Below are 21,060 nucleotides of genomic sequence, written 5' to 3' on the forward strand. Positions count from 1 at the left end.
AATGGCTGCAGGAAAAATGTGAAGACATCGAAAAAGATATGATTGTCGGAAGGACAGGCTCAGCATACAGGAAAGTCAAAACAACCTTTGGTGAGATTAAAAGCAACGGTGGTAACATTAAGAGTGCAATGGGAATTCCACTGTTAAATACAGAGGAGAGAGCAGATAGGTGGAAAGAATACATTGAAAGCCTCTATGAGGGTGAAGATTTGTCTGATGTGATAGAAGAAGAAACAGGAGTCGACTTAGAAGAGATAAGGGATCCAGTATTAGAATAGGAATTTAAAAGAGCTTTGGAGGACTTACGGTCAAATAAGGCAGAAGGGATAGATAAAATTCCATTAGAATTTCTAAAATCATTGGGGGAAGTGGCAACAAAACGACTATTCGCGTTGGTGTGTAGAATATATGAGTCTGGCGATATACCATCTGACTTTCGGAAAAGCATCATCCACACAATTCCGAAGACGGTAAGAGCTGACTAGTGCGAGAATTATCGCACAATCAGCTTAACAGCTCATGCATCGAAGCTGCTTACAAGAATATTATGCAGAAGAATGGAAAAGAAAATTGAGAATGCGCTAGGTGACGATCAGTTTGGCTTTAGGAAAAGTAAAGGGACGAGAGAGGCAATTCTGACGTTACGCCTAATAATGGAAGCAAGGCTAAAGAAAAATCAAGACACGTTCATAGGGTTTGTCGACCTGGAAAAAGCGTTCGACAATATAAAATGGTGCAAGCTGTTCGAGATTCTGAAAAAGTAGGGGTAAGCTATAGGGAGAGACGGGTCATATACAATATGTACAACAACCAAGAGGGAATAATAAGAGTGGACGATCAAGAACGAAGTGCTCGTATTAAGAAGGGTGTAAGACAAGGCTGTAGCCTTTTGCCCCTACTCTTCAATCTGTACATCGAGGAAGCAATGATGGAAATAAAAGAAAGGTTCAGGAGTGGAATTAAAATACAAGGTGAAAGGATATCAATGATACGATTCGCTGATGACAATGCTATCCTGAGTGAAAGTGAAGAAGAATTAAATGATCTGCTGAACGGAATGAACAGTCTAATGAGCACACAGTATGGTTTGAGAGCAAATCGGAGAAAGACGAAGGTAATGAGAAGTAGTAGAAATGAGAACAGCGAGAAACTTAACATCAGGATTGATGGTCACGAAGTCAATGAAGTTAAGGAATTCTGCTACCTAGGCAGTAAAATAACCAATGACGGACGGAGCAAGGAGGACATCAAAAGCAGACTCGCTATGGCAAAACAGGCATTTCTGGCCAAGAGAAGTCTACTAACATCAAATACCGGCCTTAATTTGAGGAAGAAATTTCTGAGGATGTATGTCTGGAGTACAGCATTGTATGGTAGTGACACATGGACTGTGGGAAAACCGGAACAGAAGAGAATCGAAGCATTTGAGATGTGGTGCTATAGACGAATGTTGAAAATTAGGTGGACTGATAAGGTAAGGAATGAGGAGGTTCTAAGCAGAATCGGAGAGGAAAGGAATATGTGGAAAACACTGATAAGGAGAAGGGACAGGATGATAGGACATCTGCTAAGACGTGAGGGAATGACTTCCATGGTACTAGAGGGAGCTGTAGAGGGCAAAAACTGTAGAGGAAGACAGAGATTGGAATACGTCAAGCAAATAATTGAGGATGTAGGTTGCAAGTGCTACTCTGAGATGAAGAGGTTAGCACAGGAAAGGAATTCGTGGCGGGCCGCATCAAACCAGTCAGTAGACTGATGACCAAAAAAAAAAAAAAATTACAAAAGTAATCACAGCTGTATCTTTATAAAAACGGGCAGAAGATCTTCATGCAGCCCCACCTCCAGAAGGTGCTACGTGGGTAAAGGTGCCCATAGACTCAGCTACGAAGTCAAATTTCGCAGCGCAGTGGGGGCCGTGGGTACACCTGCTAAGTGTACTGAGTAGAGCACTACGTCTCGCACAAAACTAAACTTAACTTTGTGTTCTGCCTTACGGCAGGTCTTGTCATAGGAGAGTCTCGTCAGAGAGGTCCACCGCATGAGCGTCTTGGGAGGTGATTCCAGTGGTGGTTTCCCGTTGCCTTCCACTGGTGATAATAAAATGTTAATGAGGACAACACAACAGTCCCTGAGCGGAGAAAATCTCCGACCCAGCTGGGAATCGAACCCGGGCCCCTTGGCGTGACAAGCCGTCGCGCTCACCACTCAGCTATCGGAGCGGAAGCTGTCTAAATGCAGCCTTGAAAAAAAAAAAATAGTAACTTACGAGGGCTATTCGGAAAGTAGGGAGTGATCGGTCACGAAATGGAAATCACAGTGAAAATCAAAGCTGTTTTATTTGCAGCAGTTAGCTACACTTCTCTACATAGTCGCCGCTTTGACTTAGACATCTATCTGCGTTGTACCAACTTTCCAATACCCTCGTCATAGAAGGCAGCCTCCTGTGCTTTCCGGTAACTTCTACGCTGGTTTGCAGATCGTTGTCGTTGCTAAAATGTTGTCTTCATAGCCAGCGGTTCGTTTGAATAGAGAAGAACATCAGAGGGAGCTAAGTCAAGGCTGTATGGTGTTCGATTAAAAACTTCCCATCCAAAAGGCTCCAGAAATGTCCTCATTGCCCTGCAGTATGCCTGAGAACCGTCATGGAGCAGGAAATGCATTAGTGATGTTAGGCGGGATTGCATGAAGCAAGGCGAAATACCTCGCTAAGCACCCGTATTGGCGGGACACACTATTGTCTAGGCATCTTTACGTGCACACTGTGCGCTCAGAACTGCGCAGAGCGACGTGACGCTACCTATGGGAATAAATCTACATCTACATCTACATCTACAAGGATACTCTGCAAATCACATTTAAGTGCCTGGCAGAGGGTTCATCGAACCACCTTCACAATTCTCTATTATTCCAAATTTCCAATCTCGTATAGAAAGAATGAACACCTATATCTTTCCGTACGAGCTCTGATTTCTCTTATTTTATCGTGGTGATCGTCCCGCCCTATGTAGGTCGGTGTCAACAAAATATTTTCGCATTCGGAGGAGAAAGTTGGTGATTGGAATTTCGTGAGAAGATTCCGTCGCAACGAAAAACGCCTTTCTTTTAAGGATTTCCAGCCCAAATCCTGTATCGTTTCTATGACATTCTCTCCCATATTTCGCGATAATACAAAACGTGCTGCCTTTCTTTGAACTTTTTCGATGTACTCCGTCAGTCTTACCTGGTAAGGATCCCACATCGCGCAGCAGTATTCTAAAAGAGGACGGACTAGCTTAGTGTAGGCGATCTCCTTAGTGGGTCTGTTACATTTTCTTAGTGTCCTGCCAATAAAACGCAGCCTTTAGTTAGCCTTCCCCACAACATTTTCTATGTGTTCTTTCCAATTTAAGTTTTCGTAATTGTAATACCTAGGTATTTAGTTGAATTTACGGCTTTTAGATTAGACTGATTTATCGTGTAACCAAACACACTGCGCAGCATCAGTGCAAAGCTTCGTCGGATTTTTGTTGTGGTTCCCACTTCGCCGCTGACCGTTCCTTTCTTTCCGAGTAAACCTCGTATACGCGAATATCAAAAATATTTTACTGAAAAACAGAAGAGAAAATTGAATGCTGACTAAGAGATGGCTGGGTTATAGGAGGAGTAGGGCCATCTAAATCAAATTTACATCTCGGGTAATGATATAGGGCCAAGTTGGGAAAACCAAACACAGTACACACACTGTAGAGCAAAAACATTATGAGCGCTGTCCACGTCGAGACTGTGTGCCACCTGACGACGCTGCGGGAACGTGATGCTATAAGGAAAGTTTGTAAGCGGAGTAGAGACGAATGGGAAATGATTCCTACCAAAGGTCTCTGCAGAGCTCCAATTGCTGTGATTAATTCAGCAAATCACAAAGCACTTTAACTGCAGAAAGTCGACAGCTGAAGTTTTACTGGACTTCAAACGTTCCCGTGGCAAAGTTTTGAAGAAGAACTTGTTCAGGAAAATTCAGGATAGCGCGAGTAGACCGTGAGGCGTAGCGCCGCATACCGACCATGCCTTGGAGGCGGTTAAGTGGGAGATGTGTCTCGGAGCTGGATAGTGACAGATGGTGACGCCAGACTGGACGCGCACGTAGTTTATGTATCAGCCGATAGAGGACAGTATTGATAGGGGACTGTGATTTAGTTTTGATTGTGCCCACTAGAGTGCACTAAAGTAGTAGAATGGATTTCATAAACTGCTCTAGTATTTTCATAAAGTGTTGTTATGATTCAAATGGCTCTGAGCACTATGGGACTTAACTGCTGTGGTCATCAGTCCCCTAGAACTTAGAACTACTTAAACCTAACTAACCTAAGGACATCACACACATCCATGCCCGAGGCAGGATTCGAACCTGCGACCGTAGCGGTCACGCGGCTCCAGACTGTAGCGCCTAGAACCGCACGGCCACTCCGGCCGGCGTGTTGTTATGTCTTTTTGTATGTTTAAGATGTTATAAATGTGTTTTAGCAGTATGAATGATGCGTGAGTGTGGTTTAAGGTTAATATGAAGATAATTGTTTAACGAGTTATGTAGTGGGATTTAGTGTGGGAACATTTCGAAGAAGTATGGATGTAGACAAAGGGGATTTTTTGTAGAATAGATTTGTAAAGTAAGTTTAGGGTAAAGGGAAAGTTAATTCAGGTATAAATAACAATAGTAAATAACTTTATGCATAAACAAAACTTCAGCATATTAGATAATTACGTCGGTAAAAAGTGCAGACGTTAGGTTTACTATTTTGCGATTGGTTATTGGTGAAAAGCGCGGACTGACGCGGGAGAATGTTGTTTTGCTATTGGTTGTTGAGTAAACTGACCAATGGTAAAGCAATATTCTTCGCGCGCCTTTCTCTGCTAATAGAGAAGACTTAAAAGTATTCTAGAGAGGAGTCGGAGCCTAGCCATGAAACGGTTCGGACGTGTGTAGTAGTAGTTCCGATGGAAATGATAAGTTGCCGGATCTAGGAGTGTTTCATACATCAAAAGTGTTGTAAAGTGACGGCATAATTATTCCGATGGGTGTGTAGAAATTTCGAAATTTTTAAGTGAATTTTGTGACGAGAAAAGACATAAATTCCGTGTGGCGTATTGAGCAGGTCGGTTGCTAAAAACTGTGACCGCATTAGGTACCGACTGACTTTATATTTGGCGAGCATTCTCAATCAATAACAATCCGTATTTTTGTAGCTATTACGTTTTCGGGAAATGCAACACCATAAACTTGCTAACATCTACATCTACATCTACATCCATACTCCGCAAGCCACCTGACGGTGTGTGGCGGAGGGTACCTTGAGTACCTCTATCGGTTCTCCCTTCTATTCCAGTCTCGTATTGTTCGTGGAAAGAAGGATTGTCGGTATGCCTCTGTGTGGGCTCTAATCTCTCTGATTTTATCCTCATGGTCTCTTCGCGAGATATACGTAGGAGGGAGCAATATACTGCTTGACTCTTCGGTGAAGGTATGTTCTCGAAACTTTGACAAAAGCCCGTACCGAGCTAATGAGCCTCTCTCCTGCAGAGTCTTCCACTGGAGTTTATCTATCATCTCCGTAACGCTTTCGCGATTACTAAATGATCGTGTAACGTGAGTGAAAGGGATTGTGAGTGACTGTGTTAAGAGTAGCACGGGCTTGGCAGTGATACTTGTTCACCTAAGTTTCAGAATATATTAAATAAGGACAAAATTTCCAACCTTTCATTTCGTGTGAAAACTTTCTCTCGAAACGGAGATTACTGACTTTAATTGCAACCTGGTTCACGCCGAAGTACAGTAGGTTTCGCTCGGCTTCCCCACTGATGATCTGCTGAGACAATGTTCACAGGTACGGAAGGAACCGTGCCGCCGCAACCGGACTGCTATTTATTTATTTACTGAGATTTTCCTCTATACATAGTTTTTTCTCCAACAGAACAAATACCCGAAATTATTACATTTGTTACATAGGATCTTAATTTATCTCCTCAGGATGTCCCTCCAGGTGTTTCGTTCTTGTATATCTTCTTCCTCTGCGCCAAGTCTTCTCATTGTTAATCGTACATTTTGGAGCCAGATGGTCATAGAGTGTCCTCCTCTTTCCCTCCGGTTCCCATTCCAGGACATTTTCAGAATTTCCCTATGTTTCTCTAAGATCTGTCGCAATGTGAAAATATGGTTTATGCATGATCTACCACCTGTGAAGCCATTAGTTCTTCTTGGGTTTTAAATTTTATTTCCAGCTTATTTTCAATTATTTTCCCAAAAAGTCTCATTAATGTTTTTTATAACATAAATTCCTCGATGTTCGGGCAGCTTTTGCGATCCCTTTTCTTAAATATGCTATTGATATAGCCTAGCTTCATTTCCTTGGGTACTGAATCTCCATGTAACATTTTATTGAATAACCGTGTTATTGGCTTCACAGTTTTGTCACCACCATATTTTAATAGCCTCAGAATGATACTGCCTAGTCCAGGTGATTTACCATTTTTCGGTATTCTTAATACTTGGATCTCCCCCCCCCCCCCCCCTTTCTCTTCCTTTTCTTCCATTGTACCTTCCTCCAGATACGCTTCTCTATCCTCAATAATTTCCGGAAATATTTGCCGCATTCTTTTGGTGTTATCAGTTGAAGACTGGTTTTGGCCTTGGTCTCTTGTCGAAGTCCTTTTAATACTGACCACGCTTTTTCCGCTCTCCGAAACCCCAGTTTGCTATTGACATTGGCACATGTTCTTTCCCACTCTTCATTGTCTGCTATCCTTATTTTTTATGACTTCATTTTATTTTTCCTTGTAGATTGTTCTTATTACTCCGGTTTATCATTCAGCCACCGGTTGAATGGGTACCTCTTTTCCCTAACTGCCACCTCTATTTCCTCCGTCCACCATTCTGCTTTTTACGGCTGTGGTTGTTTCTCCTTATGTCTAGCAGCTCTGTTGCTGTATTTATAACAATGGATTTTATATATTTCTTCTGTACTTTCTTTAAATATTTCTTCCAATTTTCTTCCCATTCTGGTAACAAAGAATCTTCGTATACCTTGTAGGCTGTCAATATTGAAGTGTAGATTTTGAGCTTTCTCAGCACAGTTCCCTATAAAGTTGTTAGAATCATTCTTCGCATTCTTCCATGGCCAAAAACTCTTAATTTTTACTAAATAATGGTCTAATCCACACATCTAACATCTGCAACATTGAAACTACTTGTCTGCCTAATGATAATATAATCTATTGTAGGACGTAGTTTTCTAGTATTCTGTTGCCAAGTATATTTATGAATATCCTTGTGCTTAAAAATGTGTTGGTACTTTTCAGATCAAACTGTTTGCAATTTTCAGTCAATCGTTCTCCATTGTCACTATATCATCTCTCCACGATTTATACTATCGCACATGATTCTCTAATTGCTACTCTTGCGTTCATATCCCCCTTGATAATCAGTTCCTTTCTCCTTGGGATTTTTCCTACAGTCTCCCTAAGGATTGTCTACAACGTCTCTTTCTCCTAATCTCTTGCATCATTCGTGGGTGCATATACACCAATAATTACAACTTCCCTAGTAGATAGAGTCATTTCTACCACAGTAATACGTTCATTAATAAATTTCCAATTTGTGATTCTCTTTTTCCATGCTTTTTTTAAAATTATAATAGAGACCTCTGCTTTGGCTCTTACCGCTTTGGACATCCCACTCCGGATATGTACAGAGCTACCAAGCTCTTCTCCTTTGCCTTTGCTCTTGGTCTCACAGACTACAACACCCATTTGAAACTGTTAAGTTCTGTTGGTATTATATTCAGTTTTATGGACACGCCTTGCACATTCCAGCATTCACATGTCATTTTCCTTTTTTCTTCGGTAGTTCGTCGCCCGAGATTCCAGTTTTTATGAGATATATTATTAGATTTTTTAGTATTTTAATTTCTTCACGTGAGTGAGGTGATGGCCCACGGCACAACCCACGACATGGGGACCAGGTAATTCATTCTCAAGGTTTTCTTCCTTTAGCTTCTGATAAGCCAAAATCAAGCTACAGCGCAGCAGTCGCTAACTTTAGTCCACCCCGGGTATTTTATTTCCCCCATACGCCTACTGGGGAAGCGCCCAATGGGAGACTAGCAACCCCACACGGACTGTTTTACCGGAATAAATGCCAGCTTCCTCCGCAGCAGGCGTTTCCCTGTGTACGTTCAATGACAATGTTCAGAAGTCAAAACTCCAAATGCCGACCCACCCCACGGATCAGTGTTGTCCCTTAATTTATTCACAATATACTGGGGCTGTTCATTTATTGAGGCCCGACCAGTCACGCAATGCAAACCACAGTGAATATCCTATGAAGCAGTCACAGATGTGTCGGGCCGTGTCCCCACTATGCCCGGCAATCGCGTCATGTCGCTTTTTTCAGTTCTGAGTGCGCAGTGAACATTTAAAGATGCCCAGAAAATAATGTCACGCAGAAACGCTGTTGTATTGCGTAAAGTACGACTGCCTGGTAAGATATTTTGCGTGATTTAATGCAGCCCATGTGTCATTAATGCCATGAAGTTCCTTCTTCATGACGGTTCTCGGCAGCACGCTACAGGGCAACGAGGACGCCCCTGAGGCGTTTTCGATACGACGTGTTTGATCAACCACCATACAGCTTAAACTTGACTGCCTCTGAGTTTCATTTCTGCTCATATGAACCACTTGCTGTCAAGACAATGCTTTGCCATAGACAACGAACTGCAGACCAGCGTAGAGAACTGGTGGAAAGCACAGGCGACTGTCTTCTATGATGTCTAAGTCGGAGAGGCGACTATGTAGAGAAGTAGCTGGAAGGGGTAGCTAACTGCTTTAAAAAAAATAAAAAATAAATAAAAAAAGCGCTGTGGTTTCAATGGTTTCAATTTCGCGATAGATCGGATTCCACGAACATATGGAAGAACCACGAATAAAAACGTTAGCCACGAATAAGGAACACGTCTGTTTTCCTGAAGAGTGACTTAGAAGTGTCTACTGAGACTGCAAAAGAGTATGGTACGTAGAATGATACTCTATGGAAACACTTTCTGGGACCTAACGAGTAGAGCCCGTCTCAACGAAATACAAACACTCCAAAATAAATAATTTATACGAATTTTGGTACGGAACAGATACTCGAGAATCACATTCCTACATCACGACACTCAGAGATAGCAATTCAGAATGGATCAACGAATCCACGCAATACGATAGATCAGATCCGTAGTACCGTCAGATTGCTGGAACACGCACGCACAACGATCCCTGGCACCGATCCAAAGATCCTAAGACGGTAGCTCAGAGGTCATAAAATAATTTTAGAAAGAAAGTGTCGGAGATAGGGTTATAGACCATTGTCGCAGTTAAAACGCTCCTCCAAAGCGAAATAAAGTGAACCTGGCGGCGATGGGACTTCAGATACACTCAGGAAGAAAGAATAGGTTATCATTGTAGCGATAATACGGGCCGCAATTGGGAAATTCACCGACACCAGTGGCTTTGACAAAGGGCAGATTGTTAAGGCTTGACGGGTGGGAAAGAGGATCTCGGAAACAGCGAAACTGGTCAGCTTTCCGCGTGCTGTGATGATTACTTATGGAAAGTGGATGAAAGATGGTGAAACCACGAGTTGGTGGCAAGGCGCCGGACGTCTACTTATCACGTGGAGGTCGCGAGCTTGTCCCCTTTGTGAAGGAGGATAGGCGGCAATCTGTGGCAGCTCTGACGACGGAGTCAGGCACTAGCGTACGTAGCACAATGTCCGGCACGCATTGTTGGACACGTGGGCCCCTCAGGATACGACTCCAAAGAGTTCCAATGTTGACAAACGTCATCGTCAATTACGATTGCAGTGGGAAAGATATCAGGGAGAATGTGTCTTGGATCAATGGAAACGTCACCTGGTCGGATGAAGCATGTTTCTCGTTGTACCATATCTGATCTGGTTGGTGTGGGCAGTATTATGCTATGGGGGACACTCATTTGAGCTTCCACGGACCCTACGTAATTCATGTGGGACGGCATCGGGTGGCAGCTGCACGCCCCCAGACCACCGGTCCATAATTCACGAGAACTGCGTGATCTGTACATAGACATCTGGTGCCACATACCTCCGGAAACCTACAAAAGACTTGTTGAATCCATGTCACGCAGAAACGCTGTTGTGTTGCCTTCTAAAGATAGACCACGCTGGTGGACATGTTTTGGTTCATCTGCGTACGTACATTTGGAAAACAATATATGTATTGTAATATTAGTTTAGAAATAAAATCAAAGCACTTTTATTAAGGACACAGTATGACGTCGTTTTTATACATGAGTAGGCACTGTAGCTCAATAACTTAGGTTTGTAGATTTTTAGACTAAATTTATGTTTCCAAGAACAGCGCCCTATAAGTGTTGAAACTGTGACTATTTGGAAAGTGTTTCTGCCCTATCACTTCCGGATTCTATTTCTGGGCCCTATCAAGACTGCACAGTTTGTGAATTTCGAATGGATGCCGCTTTACGTCTCTAAACTTTTCGCTCTATGTAGCTGGAAATATTCCGAGAGTATCTGAAACTTCGAACTTTGCTTTTACTACTTTTGAATGCTAGCATTTTATTGTTATAATGGGGGATCAAGATAACTGTAAATTACTTGAAAGCGGGAGAACTTTGGGGGAAGACTGCTGAATTCCACGTAACTCAGACGAATTTGAAGCGTTGAATAGACTCTTAATGATTTCTCGCTCTTTTGCCCGCTATTATGTCACTTATCATTGTGGCCTCTCGTCCATACAGAGTACGGATAAGTGGTAATGTGAACTTGGCTTTCAGACTAATAAACGTTGGTTTAAAAATAATGTGTGCTGAAACCACCATTTAAAATATGATCCTGCAGCCCTGTATTAGCATTTCAGGAAGCTGGAGAGCAGGAAAAACTGTAAACGTCGCAACGTACAGGGATAGGAGGGAAACACGATCTTCTTTTGCAAGGCAGATTAGAATACTTAGCTCTGTCGGAGGGATATATTATGACAAAAGCAGGAAGTGCGGAAAGCAGGGCTGCATATTGGCAATGTAGATTTTTCATTTTTGTGTAGAAAAGGCAGTGACTAATGTAAGGGGCAATATTTCGGTGTGGGAATCATGTCTCATACATTATATGAAGCAAGATACTACTCGCTGATGATGTGGCAGTAGTCACCGAAACTGAACACGTGCTTGCTGAAAAGGAGCGTGTACTAGCTGACGGCTGTCCGCATACAGAAGAGGGAAACTAAGGTAATGTCATCTTTAATAGAAGAGCAAGCAGGATGGCTACTTACTATCTATGGGTAATTGGTTCTTGAAGATAACACGAATTTTACCATCTCGGAAGTACAATAAATAAAACCGATTTACGGAATATAATCAAAGGTGCTAACATCCAAAAATATAAACCATGAATGCTAAAAAGAATCATGAAACTATGGGTACGAAACAATCTTACCCACTTTTAATTAATTAACTTCACTTACTTTAAAGCTCGACTGTTCAAAACGTACGCTGACAGAAAAAACGCAACATCAGAAGATAATTAATCTCTAGAAGTGAAATTTCTGGAATAAATTTGTCTAGGTACACCATTTACGTGATTAACACTGCGAGATTACAGGTTAATGTAATAGCAAGACAAGCCAGTCGAAGTGTGAAATGCTGGTACGTTACTAACAGGTGTAAGCGCCAGACAGTTGAATGCAAGCATGCAAAAGTGCGTGCACTGTGTTGTACAGGTGCCGCATGTTAGTTTGTAGGATGGAGTTCCTTGCCTGCTGTACTAAGTCGATCAATATACGGATGGCTAATGCTCGTTCTGGATGACGCTGGTGTTATCGTCCCATATGTGCTGCACTGGAGGCAGATCTAGTGGTGGGCAACATTTCGACTCTCTATAGAGCATTTTAGGTTGCAACATAGGTATGCGGCCAAGCGTTATCGTGTTGGAAAACACCCACTGGAATGCTGTTCGTGAATAGCAGCTCGACAGGTCGAATTACCAGGCTGACGTACAAATTCGCAGTCACGGTGCGCGGGAAAACCACGACAGTACGCTTGCTATCATACAAAATCGCACCCCAACTGCTGCCCGAGGCCGGTCTTCATGCGACGGTACATTCTCGTGACCAAACCTAGCAGCAGTCCATGTAAAGTGGCTACATTTCTACCAAGTCTTTCTGCAACGCCGCGGATGCAACATCCACCTACTAGCAGCCCTATTACGCGACCTCATTCACACTCAGTAAGATATTGATAATCACTTCTTTGTCGCCTTAAAGGCGTTCTTGACGATGATTAACTCACCACAGAGGTATCTAACGCACGACCATTACAGTGTGTATTTAAAGCAAACCTGATTTGCATCCTGATAGTGGCGCTACTAGCACAGCTCTTATGCGATTGGTGGGAAATTCAAACAGACGCCATCTTCCATATGTAGAAACACGTCTACCAACTTTCGTTTATGTCGCAAAACTCTTTCTTAATGTTCCGATTTTTTACCAACGGCGTGGTTATGTTTGACCCATGTCTTAGGTTGGAAGAGTATTCTTTCAAAGCGATAGTTAAATAAAAAAAGACAGGGTGGGGCAGATTCGAACAATATATTTTCCGACAGCTGAATCATATTATTTATAATGGAACGTCAGCACTATTCTCCTGCTCTGTTGACGTAGTACTAAACAGAGCTTTGGTGGAATATATAGAAAGGTAGAGGATATTTCCCAGGATATCTGTACGGTTTGAGTACACATTCTGGAAGGCAGAATTTCAGGTTCTGTTCCAAACTAAAATGTTAATAATTTGTCGTAAAATTTGACGCAAAAGCAAAACAAGCAAAATCAGTAATCCGTGCGAAATTTAATTCAGAAGTCAGTTTCTATAAACGTAACTATTGCCACGTAATGGGCTCTTTCCAGTGGAATGTTCACAGCAGTGGACACTACTCTCCTGTCAGAATGAATCCTTCATTCTGCAGGGGAACATCTTGCTCTGATGCTTGCTGACAGGTTAAAACTGTTTACCGGATCGGCAGTCGAATCTCGGGTATCACTCGCTAAGAGAAGTGTACGCTAAAGGCAAAAGAACCGTGGTGGTAGCATGTTCTAATCTGACAGAAATTTACGCTAAACTCAAGCTCCTACATATTAATGCAAGTTCCTATGTAAATACAAGACAGAATGGATATTAAATTCGGATGATATTCTGACATGCAACACGGCAATCTACATCGAACGATTTCCACCCGCTAACTTGCGTGAACAAATACGTAATGCATTATCAGCGTTCTACCTAGATCGTGAAATTGTATGTAGTATTTTTCTCATGTATTCAGACATGATGCTAATCGCCGTGCACTGAAGTCCTCAGAAAAACGTAAGGCACCCGGCTGTTCGTGCAGGGTGGATTCGAATACCAGAGTTAAAATTTCGGATGTTTTTCACGGCTATTTTCCAAGCAGTTCGGTATACGGGACCCGTGGTCTCCAGTGGCTCTTTACAGCGTAATTTCTTTTCGATTGATGTCTAGCCCCATTTATATTCGCAGCAATACTGTATTGGAATGGAAATGAGCGTTTGGCGTCATTGGCCGGGAGGCCCCATACGGGGCAGGTCCGGCCGCCTTGGTGCAGGTCTTATTACATTCGACGCCACATTGGGAGACCTGCGCGCCGGATGGACATGAAATGATGATGAAGACAACACAACACCCAGTCCCTGAGCAGAGAAAATCCCCGACCCAGCCGGGAATCGAACCCGGGCCCATAGGACGGCAATCCGTCACGCTGACCATTCAGCTATCGGGGCGGACAATACTGTATTGAAAACACTTCAAATGTTGACGGTACGAGCTGTACTTACCGATAACAACAGTAATGCTCAAAACCCTTCGCCCTCAGTCGGGATGGTTCATTTGGTAAGGGCACGGCCGATTTCTTTGTCCACCCCTTCCTAATCCGAGCTTGCGCCCCGTCTCTAATGAACTCATTGTCGACGAGATATTAATCTCCCTTCCTTCCTTCTTCTATCTTAGGCTTGCATTCGTTACTGCTTGGTTCTGTCTCGGCTTTTTTTCCGGCAGTGTTAGTTCTATGTTGGCAGTCGTACTGAGCAATATCTTAGCAGTATCGATAGGTTTACTAAAGGGATAGTTCACCGATATGCACCTCCTTTATGGATTCACTGAATGCTATGGAAAAGCGGCACAGCGACGCTCCTTTGAGCTGTTGCTGCAGCGGCGACAACCACGTAACAAGGTAACTGTTTCATTTGAAGGGAGGGAACGTGTGTAAAAGTGACCAAAAACTTAATATGCGATTTTGATTGCATTCAGTAGTAAAATATATTGAGAACTATTTGCCAAACTTTCATTTTCGAAATCTCAAGGCAAGTGATGAAAAAGAACATTTATGGTGATCAGTGTTTACCGATGTCCCATTAGCTGGTACAAATGCAATGACGAAAAAAAAATCGCAACACCAAAATATAATTGATGCAAAGTAATGAAATTCCGGGAATACATCTGCCTTAGAAACATGTTTCAAATGGCTCTCAGCACTATGGGACTTAACTTCTGGGATCATCAGTCCCCTAGAACTTACAACTACTGAAACCTAACTAACCTAAGGACATCACACACATCCATGACCGAAGCAGGATTCGAAGCTGCGACCGTAGCGGTCGCGCGGTTCCAGACTGTAGCGCCTAGAACCGCTCGGCCACCCCGACCGGCACATATTTCAGGGATTAAAATTGCATGATCACAGATTAATGTAAGGGCGTGATAAGCGATTACAAATGTGAAATTCTGGTACGTTAATAACCGGTGTAGCCGCCAGAATGTTGAATGCAAACCTGCATGCATTGTGAAATACAGTTGCCGGACGGAGTTTCATGTCTACTGCGTTTCGTCGGTCAATACTGGGCCAGTTAATGTTGGTTCTGCATGAAACTGGAGTTGCCCGATGATGTCCCATACGTGCTCGGGGGGAGACAGATCTGGTGATCGAGCAGGTCAAGGCAACAAGCCGACATTCTGTAGAGCATTTTGGATTTCAACAGAGTTATAGCACTCGGTGGAATGCTGTTCATGAACAGCAGCTCGACTACTCGAATCACCAGACTGACGTACAAATATGAGTCAGGGTGCGTGTGATAACGAGTAGAGTCCTCCTGTTGTCATATGAAATGGCACCCCAGACCATAACTACATGTGTAGGTCCAGTGTGTTTAGCACGAAGACAGGGTGGTTGCAGGCCCTCAATTCCACACTACGATAGCCTTTACTGGTACCGAGGCAGAACAGTTTTCATCAGAAAACACAACAGACCTCCACCCTGTCCTCAAGTGTCCACTGAAGTCACAAATGGTGGTGGTTTGGGGTCACTCAATGCATGCTACTGGACCACTAGTTTGGAACTGTCCTTGGAGTAACCGATTTGTAACAGTTCGCTGTGTCACTGAGGTGCCAAGTGTTGCTCAAATTGCAGCCGAAGATGCAGTGTGATGCGCCAGTGCCGTACTTCTAACACGATGGTCTTCTCTCTTGGTAGTGCGACGTGGCCGTCCGGAGGCTCGTCTTCCAGCGATCGTACATTCTCGTGATCACCACTGCCAGCAATCATATACAAACGCTGCATTCCTGTCAAGTGCTTCTGCGCTGTCACAGAAGGAACGTCCAGCTTCCTGTAGCCGTATTACAAGACTTCATTCAAACTCAGTGAGCTGTTGACATGGGCGTCATTGTCAACTTAAAGGCATTCTTGAGTGAAATCAATTCAGGACGTCCAGTCTCAAAGATAACTAATGCTCACGACAGTACAAATGGTTCAAATGGCTCTGAGCACTATGGGACTTAACTTCTGAGGTCATCAGTCCCCTAGAACTTAGAACTACTTAAACATAACTAACCTAAGGACATCACACACATCCATGCCTGAGGCAGGAATCGAACCTGGGACTGTAGCGGTCGCGCGGTTCCAGAGTGTAGCGCCTAGAACCGCTCGGCCACTTCGGCCGGCTCACGACAGTACAACGTGTATGTAAAGCAAACGTGATTTGAATCCACATAGTGACGCTGATAACGCCACTCTTATGCGGCGGACTGGCACAAAAATTGAATAAACACATCTTTCAGATTTAGAATCAATTCTATCAACTTTCGTTTATGTCGCACAACTCCTTCTTAGCGTTACAATTTTTTTTCGTCGGTGTACAAGCGTGCCCAGAGGAATAACAGTCGCACCCCTCTCCCCGCCGCTCCCCCCCCCCCCCCACTTCCACACACACACACACACACACACACACACACACACACACAGAAAAGAAATGCATTTGCGAATGTATAACGAATACGATCAAGCACACATCAAGATTCCTGGAAGATTGTGACCTACTAAGGAAGTGTCTTTATGACATTACTAAAAATCCATATGGGTACGGTCATGAGGAGACGTTGCTCCAAGACAACATTTTCATCTGTTACAGTTGTATAATTCGCTACATATGATACTGTGATTGTTATTTATGATGGATAGTGTTACAGCGTTTGAACCTCTGAGTGGTTGCATTCACTCTAGCCATTCTTATGGAAATTGACCATCATCGTGTGGCAAGAAGTGAAATGTCAATTCAGGACGCAGCAACGGAAGCAACAGAAAACAAATTACAAGTCTTAAGGACAAGGATGATCCTGAGTACAACCCTGGAGAATTCTGAGGAGGAATAATTGAATATAAGTTTAATCTTTAAATTGATTTTGGCAGGAAGTACATTTCCTGACACTTATGTACATTTTTCTGAAGACAACTGTGATAAAATGCCTCGGAATTTGCCCCATAAATTTGTCGCAGTGCTATAAACAAACACACAGAGTTAAATTTTCAAATTTTTTGTTTCAAATTACGAATGTAGATTAATCTACTGAAATTCCTGTACCGATTCAGATGAAAAAGACGTAAAATGATATAAAATATTTTTTTTTGTTAAATATATTCAAAGTTGCTTACATATAACTGTTTCTAGGATGTAGGCATAATACAGTTCAACTTCGGCAGTGATTGGCTAAACAGATTATGAGGAAAAGGAACAGATAAATTATAAATGTATTATAGTTGGTAATTCTGTAACAATTTCAAAATTCGAATACTAATTTTGAAAACTGAATTTTAAGTTGCGTTATACTACTGCTAACCACGATACGAAATTTTTCTTTTTCACCTTTAATACCTTAGGGGACACCATTTGATAACATGAGGGTATGCGTTTCACACACGTCCTCCTCAGCGTTGTTGCATTAGTCTCCGAGCGGTCTAAGGCGCTGCAGTCATGGACTGTGCGGCTGGACCCGGCGGAGGTTCGAGTTCTCCTCCGGGCATGGGTGTGTGTGTTTGTCCTTAGGATAATTTAGGTTAAGTAGTTCGTAAGCTTAGGGACTGACGACTTTAGCAGTTAAGTCCCATAAGATTTCACACACATCTGAACATCATCTGCATTAGTCTGTGTTTTGTATTGGAAGTCTTAGTGATCGCATGTTACAGCGCTTTCACTGTTGCGAAGGTATTTTCACAGAAACAAAGGCAGTTAGGTAAGGAATCCAATAAGTCATATTTGCGTACATTATTACTCTGTAATGAGTCACCGGAGACCACAGGTCACTTATACGACAATACTCAGAAAATGTCTCTGAACACTCCCCGAAAAATTGTCAGTGCATTTCGAGTTCACGGTACACATCCCAGAATTGACACACGCTGGAAGAAACAAGCAGATTTTATCGCAGAACGTCTGAAATATCGAGACTTTCTTTCCAGTAACCTTAGAAATGTCTTACAATCCCCTTGGTTTCAGTCTCTTAAGGCATTTGAGTATAAGACTAATAACAACACGCGCAAAAACGTATAAGAAAATTCAATTCTTGAATGGAATGGAAAGAAACTTTAACATACTGAGAAGTACTCACTGCGGCGTATCTTACAAAGATTTTGGCAAAATATATGAAGATAAAAAATTATCATTTCTGTTCTGAAATGAAATAGTAATTCACACAAATAGTACTCCCATAGTTTCTTTTCTATTCACAAATGTAACAAAAGTATAAGTAAAAAAATATCGTGCACTCGTTGCACTTGCTTACATTACTAAGAGATGTAGCGAGCGAGGTGGTAAGATACTGTAGTACTCGCTTTCGGGATATCGGCACTTCAAATTTCCGTCCACTTACATTTACTTTTTTCATTGTTTCCGTAAACTGCTTAAACTAAGGTCGTTTAGGCTGTTTTCAAAAAGACACGGTTGACGTCTGTCTTTAATGTTAGCTTCAGCCACGTGTCTAATGAGCTCAATCCATATATTGTACTCATTAGACTGTTCATTCGATTCGACATATCTTGTAAGTCTTCTTCACTCTCATTCAGGATAGCAATGTCATTAGCGAATCTCATCACTGATATAATTTCACCTCGAATTTTAATCCCACTCTTGAACCATTCTATTATTTCCGTCATTGCCTCTTCGATGATGTACGGATTGGAGAGTAGGGCGAACATCCTTTTTAAAGCGAGAAGTTCGTTCTCGGTCTTCCAGTCTTACTGTTCACTCTTCGTTCTTGTACATCTCGTGTATCATCTATCGTTCATGTAGCTTACTCCTATTTTATTCAGAGTTTTGAACATCTTCCACCATTTACATTGTCGAACGTTATTTCTAGGTCGACAATGCTATGAGCATGTCTTGATTTTGCTTCAACCTTGCTTCCATTATCAAGCGCAACGGAACAACTGCCTCTGGTGCCTTTACCTTTTCTAATGCCCAACTGATCGTCGTCTAACAGATCCCAGATTTTCTTTCCCATTCTTCTGTATATTATTCTTGTTAGCACTTGGATGCACGAGTTCTTTACCTGATTGTGCGATAGTTTTCGCACCTATCTGCCCTTGCTATCTTCTGAATTCTGTGGATGATATTTTTCCAAAAGTCTGATGGTAAGTTGCCAGTCTCATCGAAGAATACGAAATACCAAAGTTTTTAGACCAGTGGTGCTGAAAATGTCATTGGTCGGTTTACGATAAAGAAAGCTAACAAAGTGGTTCTTTGTCTAGTAAATGGACCACTTTTTACTGTTTGCAATGGTGTAGAAAATACTTGTTTTTCTTTCTACGTTAAAGAAAGCCTTACGCTTCACGCATGGTATATCATTATGGAACGAATCACATTATGATACAGTTATACGCACATGGTTCAAAGGATCGAATGACACAAATCTCATAAGTAATCAACATGGTCATTAGATCATAGTTGAGTTTTGCTTTCAAGGCTACTTAGAGACTGCGCTGAAAATTCGTTTCAAACCCTACGAACAATTGATGGACGTTAGTCGATGACAGGGGCAACTAGTTTCAACCTACTCCTAACGATCTGCTAACAGGTTTATGTTAAGAGTGTATCACACCGCAAGGAGATCACTGAACATAACAACCGAGTGCGAACGTATCTTGCCAATAAACATCACTCATAGTCATGAAACCCTTAACAAAAGATCAGTTTGAGCTCTCTAACAAAATTGTCATTAAAACGATGGATTCAGGAAGGGCAGGATTCAAGTCGCTCCCTGGTCCTCCAGAATTAAACGTTTTGAGTGATTTCCCTAAATCATCGGACCCATGTCCAAAATGAGCTTGCACTCCACTCTTATTACTGAGTTGCTGCTCGGGTGTTAAAACCATAAAGACCCTTCCTTTATGCAAACCTTGGCGGGACAGAAAGTTTTATGGTTGGATCTTACGTGGTTAGACACTGCGCAGGTAGGCTCCCAGTACAAGATATTCGTCACCGTCTATTCGGTTTGGAGTGCTGTAGGTGTGATACCAGGCGGTCATGTGACTCACCACCGCTGACCCAAATTACGATAGTGAAGTGGTGCGTGTGTGTGTGTGTGTGGGGGGGGGGGGGGGGGGGGGCACGCGCGCGCCAGTTGGTTGTTTAAATCAGTACAGTTAAATGAGTCGATGTGTGAAAGAGTGGCAGAAAAGAGCAGTCATGATTGGACATGTTCATGAATAAAATTTCCATATTTTCTTATGTATCAACGGAGACTGCTCAATGTGTCTAGAAGGAATCGTGTACCACTCGCAGCCAAGTAATACCGCGTAATAACGGTGGTCGTAAAAACATCCCAATCAACAGGTTCCCGAGACGAGTGTCATGTCGTCTCAGCGAGACTCGATTCAAACCCGCCAGGAATCGCTGCTGTTAATGAACGCAGATCCATATCAACCACTTTTCGACCAAACATGGGAAAGGAAACTACAAGAAAAGGAAATTGAATTCGGATCGTAAATGTGCCGAAAGACGCAGAAGTTGCACCATAGCATCACCCTACTAGTGGCCACCTTTTTCCAATATGCAAGGCATAGAGTGCCCGACGGCTCATTGAGACTTGCAACCTGCATTGTGAGAACGGTGTAGTTCAGGCCCCAAGTGGTTCTGGGATGTTTTTCCTACCATGGCTTGGACCACTCATTCAACTCACTGTGAACACGAACCAGGTTGTTTATTTCAACATTCTCGGTGACGAACTGTTGCCCACTTTTCTCTGTCTTCATGAAGAGCTTGTTGTGTAAACGCTCGTCTTTCAAGATGACGACGGCCGTGTTCACTGCGCTGCACGCCTACGTTCCTGATTTGGCGAACACTTGGGCACCCCATCGCACTTCGACTTGCCTTCCACCTCACTGTACAGGGTGATTCAAAAAGAATATCACAACTTTAGGAATTTAAAACTCTGCAACGACAAAAGGCAGAGCTAAGCACTATCTGTCGGCGAATTAAGGGAGCTATAAAGTTTCATTTGGTTGTACATTTGTTCGCTTGAGGCGCTGTTGACTAGGCGTCAGCGTCAGTTGATGCTAAGATGGCGACCGCTCAACAGCAAGCTTTTTGTGTTATTGAGTACGGCAGAAGTGAATCGACGACAGTTGTTCAGCGTGCATTTCGAACGAAGTATGGTGTTAAAACTCCT

This window comes from Schistocerca serialis, chromosome 4 (assembly GCF_023864345.2).
Source record: "Schistocerca serialis cubense isolate TAMUIC-IGC-003099 chromosome 4, iqSchSeri2.2, whole genome shotgun sequence".
Taxonomy (NCBI): Eukaryota; Metazoa; Arthropoda; class Insecta; order Orthoptera; family Acrididae; genus Schistocerca; species Schistocerca serialis.